At 36.1% G+C, this 7063-nt stretch overlaps 1 pseudogene; it reads left to right on the forward strand.

The window, feature by feature from the left end:
* The first annotated feature begins 861 nt into the window (after positions 1 to 861).
* Positions 862 to 3351, forward strand: LOC120365340 (nucleolar RNA helicase 2 pseudogene; annotated as a pseudogene).
* The last annotated feature ends 3712 nt before the right edge of the window (positions 3352 to 7063 follow it).

Genomic DNA, 7063 nt, shown 5'->3' on the forward strand with positions numbered 1-7063 from the left:
AAAGCAGAATGATACCTAGAAAAAAATGACAATAGGTAGACACATCCATCATCACCAGGGAAATGACTGAATTCCCAAAGAGACTTTCAGGCTGAATTGCTAAATGAAGCATGTATCTAATTTAAGTTAGAAACATTTATATATCTTCAATTTGTGACAAGTATTGAATTGAGTTGATGGTTTCAAAAATTAAAGGTGGATAATGGGTGACATCTAATAAGATTTTCTGCAAGAAATGAATATATGGAACAAATTAATGGTATCCAGAGACAATATAAAATGTATCATGAATGAGTAATATATTAACATCTGAAAATGGAAAAGAGTTTTCTAATACTACCATGTCAAATTTCGGTTCAGAAAGAAGTAGAATTGGGAAAGAGTTCAAAAATGAATGAGAAAATAATAACAAAATGTGAAACTTCTGGAAAAATCAAAATAAATAAGAATGGAGGATGCCATTATTTGCCCCTTTCTGACAATGAATAAAAGAAAAATCAGTAGTGTACATCTTATTTCAGAGTAGTTTAAACTGTCTGATTTATTGTGTTAAAATTATCCACAGAGATGAAGACTGTCAAGGCATTACAAAAGTAAAAACTTCTACCACCTTTAGTTCTCTCACCCTATTTACTAATTTTCTTCCTCATATCTGGGGAGGAGAAATGAGTGGGAGGGGAGAAAGCACTGTCAAAAGTGATAGGGATTACGAGTATCATGAAAGTCAATATTAACATTCCTTAAACTTGATAATTAAATCTCACCTGGAAAATAATCCATCTTTGGCTAATATTAATTTATATATGTTTCTACTTTTCTATGATATTATTTCTACTATTAAGATTTTGGGACGAGAGCTGGGTGGGCGCAGGGGACGGAACTATCTCTTCCTCTCCACGCGGTTAAGAATACCGGTCGGCCTGGGCAATCTGTGCTGAAGATGCCGGGAAAACTCCGTAGTGACGCTGCTTTGGAGTCAGACACCGCAGTGAAAAAAGTGGAGACATTGCGAAAGCAAACCGAGAAGAAAGAGAAAAAAGAGAAGCCAAAATCTAATAAGATTGAAGAGATAGCAGAAGAGGAAGAAACTATTTCCCCCAAAGCAAAAAAAGTTAAAAAGAAAGCAGAGCCTTCTGAAGTTGACATGAATTCTCCTAAATCCAAAAAGGCAAAAAAGAAAGAGGAACTATCTCAAGATGATATTTCTCCTAAAACCAAAAGTTTGAGAAAGAAAAAGGAGCCCATTGAAAAGAAAGCTGTTTCTTCTAAAACCAAAAAAGTGATAAAAAATGAGGAGCCTTCTGAGGAAGAAATAGATGCTCCTAAGCCCAAGAAGATGAAGAAAGAAAAGGAGATGAATGGAGAAACTGGAGAGAAAAGCCTCAAACTGAAGAATGGATTTCCTCATTCTGAACCTGACTGTAACCCCAGTGAAGCTGCCAGTGAAGAAAGTAACAGTGAGATAGAGCAGGAAATACCTGTGGAACAAAAAGAAGGTGCTTTCTCTAATTTTCCCATATCTGAAGAAACCATTAAGCTTCTCAAAGGCCGAGGAGTGACCTTCCTATTTCCTATACAAGCAAAGACATTCCATCATGTTTACAGCGGGAAGGACTTAATTGCACAGGCGCGGACAGGAACTGGGAAGACATTCTCCTTTGCTATCCCTTTGATTGAGAAACTTCTTGGGGAACTGCAAGACAGGAAAAGAAGCCGTCCCCCTCAGGTACTGGTTCTTGCACCTACAAGAGAGTTGGCAAATCAAGTAAGCAAAGACTTTGGTGACATCACAAAAAAGCTGTCAGTGGCTTGTTTTTATGGTGGAACTCCCTATGGAGCTCAATTTGAACGCATGAGGAATGGGATTGATATCTTGGTTGAGACACCAGGTCGTATCAAAGACCATATACAGAATGGCAAACTAGATCTCACCAAACTTAAGCATGTTGTCCTGGATGAAGTTGACCAGATGTTGGATATGGGATTTGCTGATCAAGTGGAAGAGATTTTAAGTGTGGCATACAAGAAAGATTCTGAAGATAATCCCCAAACATTGCTTTTTTCTGCAACTTGCCCTCATTGGGTATTTAATGTTGCCAAGAAATACATGAAATCTACATATGAACAGGTGGACCTGATTGGTAAAAAGACTCAGAAAACAGCAATAACTGTGGAGCATCTGGCTATTAAGTGCCACTGGACTCAGAGGTCAGCAGTTATTGGGGATGTCATCCTAGTATATAGTGGTCATCAAGGACGTACTATCATCTTTTGTGAAACCCAGAAAGAAGCCCAGGAGCTGTCCCAGAATTCGGCTATAAAGCAGGATGCCCAGTCATTGCATGGAGACATTCCACAGAAACAAAGGGAAATTACCCTGAAAGGGTTTAGAAATGGTAGTTTTGGAGTTTTGGTGGCAACCAATGTCGCTGCACGTGGGTTAGACATCCCTGAGGTTGATTTGGTTATACAAAGCTCTCCACCAAAGGATGTAGAGTCCTACATTCATCGATCTGGGCGGACAGGCAGAGCTGGAAGGACGGGGGTGTGCATCTGCTTTTATCAGCATAAGGAAGAATATCAATTGGTACAAGTGGAGCAAAAAGCGGGAATTAAGTTCAAACGAATAGGTATTCCTTCTGCAACAGAAATAATAAAAGCTTCCAGCAAAGATGCCATCAGGCTTTTGGATTCCGTGCCTCCCACTGCCATTAGTCACTTCAAGCAGTCAGCTGAGAAGCTAATAGAGGAGAAGGGAGCTGTGGAAGCTCTGGCAGCAGCACCGGCCCGTATTTCAGGTGCCACATCCGTAGATCAGCGCTCCTTGATAAACTCAAATGTGGGTTTTGTGACAATGATTTTGCGGTGCTCAATTGAAATGCCAGATATTAGTTATGCTTGGAAAGAACTTAAAGAGCAGCTGGGCGAGGAGATTGATTCCAAAGTGAAGGGAATGGTTTTTCTCAAAGGAAAGCTGGGTGTTTGCTTTGATGTACCTCCTGCATCAGTAACAGAGATACAGGAGAAATGGCATGATTCACGACGCTGGCAACTCTCTGTGGCCACAGAACAACCAGAGCTTGAAGGACCCCGGGAAGGATATGGAGGCTTCAGGGGTCAGCGGGAAGGAAGTCGAGGCTTCAGGGGACAGCGGGACGGAAACAGAAGATTCAGAGGACAGCGGGAAGGTAACAGAGGCCCCCGAGGACAGCGATCAGGAAGTGGCAACAAAAGTAACAGATCCCAAGACAAAGGCCAGAAGCAGAGTTTCAGTAAAGCATTTGGTCGATAATTAGAAATAGAAGATTGATATAGCAAAAAGAGAATGATATTTGGCAGTATAGAACTGAACATTATGTTTTGTGCAAAGTTAAAAGCATATTGTGCTTCCTTTTGACCACTTGCTGAGTCCCTGTCTCTTTCAGACACAAGCAAGCTTCATCTAATTTATTTCCTCTGATCATTATCATTTATAACTTTATTTTTACTTCTTCATCAGTTTTTCCTTTTGAAGGGTATATGAATTCATTACATTTTTATTCTAATGCATTATCTATAGATTAGAAGATAAAGTCAAGCATGTATCTGCCTATACTTTGTGAGTTCACCTGTCTTTATACTCTAAAGTGTCTCTTAAATAGTGTCCTTCTCTAAAATACCTAAGGGAGTGTAACAGTCTCTGGAGGACCACTTTGAGCCTTTGGAAGTTAAGGTTTCCTCACCCACCTGCTGAACAGTTTCTCATGTGGTTCTATTTGTCTACTGAGACTTAATACTGAGCAATGTTTTGAAACAAGATTTCAAATTTAGCTGGGTTGTCATACAGTTTATACCAGTGTATGCTGTAGATTTGGAAGACGTAGTATGTTTGATATAGATTATCTATATTTATGTGCATTTTTATATATTTTTAGCTTCTCATAAGGTGATTCATGCTTCAGTGAATCCTTCACAGACAGTATACATAAACATACATTTTAATAGAAAACCAGGGTTTTTCAGGTATTTCAGATGTAAAAGGTGACTCCATAGCTTTCTTTGCAAGAAGGCTGGATAAATTGTGCTTAAATGATAATGTACTCTACTTCTTCCTATTGGAAGATTAACATTATTTACCAAGAAGGACTTAAGGAAGTAAGGGGCACAGATTTGCATTGCTGAAGAGTATGTAAAAAAACAAAACAAAGAACACACACTGGAAATAATCAAATGCAAAAAGGTAACAAATTCATAACTGGAGAGCAAAGAGAAGAATAAGTATGATTTGCATGTATAAAGCATTGTTTTAATGGTCAAAATTTCATAGATCACTAATGTTTCTAGAGGTTAACTTCAAGTGGGCAAGCTGGGGTTTTAGGTAGTCAGTGGCCTAGTTCCTAAATCCTCAGTATAGCATCTGTTTGTTAAACTGATCTCTGTTGAAAGTTTGCTTTAGCTGCTTGGAGGCTTCCTTTTAAGACAAATCATATGTGGCTAAGTTGTTTTGAGGGAACTGAAGAACTTGATGTAGCCCCTGGCCAGATAACTCTGCCTGATTTTCTCAGTTATTATTTCTCTGGGAAACATTCTTCATAGCACAGGAACTTCAGAGTGGTATTATCTTCTCGCCTTAATTCCCAGAGATTCTGTACTGGGAATCCTGGAACATACTATGCTAGGAAATTTAAAGCCACATGGTCTGTCTTGTTTTCATTTAATTATTGTGAACACCTAGAATCTGTCTAGGTCCTGGTTTCTCTTGCTTAATCCAGTCTTTATCTCTAACTGCCCCATATTTGATCACCATGTACTTAGGGGCTCTGATAGCCAGCTCACCTCCTGATCCTTGAGGCAATATCCTTTTTCTGTTTGAACTCCAGTTCTCTCCTTGAATCCTTTGTAGATGTTTCTTGCCCTCTGGTCTCAGAATTCTCTTGGCTTTTATTCCTAGATTCATTTGACAGTTTTATCACTTTACCCTTGTTCCTCATGGCTTCCCATCAAGCCATGGGTATTAGGTGCCAGTGTAATTTATTAGATTCTGGTTTTGCCCAAATACTGGGCATGCTTTAATAACAACCGAACTATTTCATTATCTGGATAGGCGTGGGTACGTTATCAAGCTGATTAAAAGGATATGGTACCCGTCCTTTAGAAAAGAACAGCTAAAACCATGTTGTGGATTATGGATTTAGCATAAAGAAAAATAATCAGGCATAGATTAAGAGTAAGAGGGAAGATTAATAGAAATTTCACTTCACATAACTTAAAACATGGCTGTTTTAATAAATGGAACTAAAGTTTCTCCTGGATCCCAGAATTCAGCCTGTATTTATAAATGTATAATGTATTTTGTTACTATTTGGTTTAACTGAACTTGTTGGGCTAGCTTGGTAAATGTTACGATTTTTACTATTTTCTACAGAGAATATTTTCTAATTTAAGTTGGAGCTATCTGTGCAGTGGTTTCTCTACAGTTGTACATATATGTTTTTACTATAAAATGAGCTAATGTATAAAACTCCATACCACAATAAAGATAGTAATACTTGGAAAAATAAAATAAAAATAAAAGAGTTTTATTACTTCAACTAAGCTAGACTTTTTAGCTTCATTTTAATGCGTCTTTCAGAAAAGTTCTAATATTGAATAAAAACAACTTATCAAAGTGATTAACAAACAAAGAAATTTAATTTCTACCACTTGATGTTAGAAGCAATTAACAGGAAGAAAATAAAGAAATTAAGCGTTCTAAAATAAGCATACTAAAATTTGTAAAGTTATTTGAAAAATTCAATGAAAACTTCTTTTACACAGTTTTCACAGTTTCATATTATTATGACTGCAATGTATGTAAGTCATTGGTACTACCACTCTAATAATAGAAAATATGTCAAGAACTGCCTTTTTATTTACTTCTTACTTTTTGGGGCAGGAGACTCATTTGATTTTGAAATTATTTTTTCTAGTTGCTATTTTTGCAGAGTTCCTTTAAGGCAATTTTTTCATAGTATCATATCACACATATAATTTCATTTAAATATTACCATATAGCACAAAGTTATAGAATTATTAGGTCACAGTTCATGTTCTTTTAAAGTCATTTGTTTTCCATTTCCTAATCACTGGAAAAGGAAACAGAAATATCCATATCAGTTTATAATATTGCAATCCAAATATTATAAACTGATATGGATATATTCAAAATGTGCTATAGACAACATGTTTTAGATGATAGAAAGCTATTGTTCATTTATTTCCTTTTATTTTTTTACAAATATGGTTTTTTTAAAGCAAGAAAACAAACTTTACTAGGAACTGAAGTAACTAAAACTATCATGATACTTTATCTTTCCAGACTTATTTTGAAATATATCTAGAATATCTAGAATAATGTACAAAGATACTAGAAAAATAATCAGGTACACTATCAATCCAAGGAAACAAAGATAAAATAAATTTTCTCATCTTTACTATCTTGAATTCATACCAACTATGAAGTAAAATGTTTATGTATTTATATACATATTTACACTACTGACAAAGTAAATTGTTTACATATTTTATTTTTAATCTTACATTTAACATTATTGATTTAAAAAGGAGTCATTTGTTACTTATATTTTGCTTTATTATTGGAGCAATTTCAATTCTAGATATATTTACAACTTTAAAAGTGCAATTTAATGTGCAGTTGCTATTATGTCTATGTACACACATATTTACATGCACACATACACACAAAACTTCTCTAGCTCAGTCAACTGAGAGGGGTTGGATGCAACAACACTTTGCTAGCTGTAAGTGTCCCTAACATAGAATATTTTATTACCATTCTCTACTAATGGACCTAGGACTCCCTTATGAGGTTGACACAGAGGAAGTGCAAAATGATCCTAGAACTCTACATATCACATAAGGCAAGGAAGCACAAATAAATGACTGAAACATCTCCAAATATACCAGAAGACTTACCCTTTGGGTTGATGTGTAGTAATAGGGATCAATTTACTCTTCTACTTGAAATAACTGAAAACTAAGAATAATATATGAAGGAATAGTTTCAAGACTATGGATATCAGAA

The sequence above is a fragment of the Saimiri boliviensis genome, chromosome 10 (genome assembly GCF_048565385.1).
Source record: "Saimiri boliviensis isolate mSaiBol1 chromosome 10, mSaiBol1.pri, whole genome shotgun sequence".
Taxonomy (NCBI): Eukaryota; Metazoa; Chordata; class Mammalia; order Primates; family Cebidae; genus Saimiri; species Saimiri boliviensis.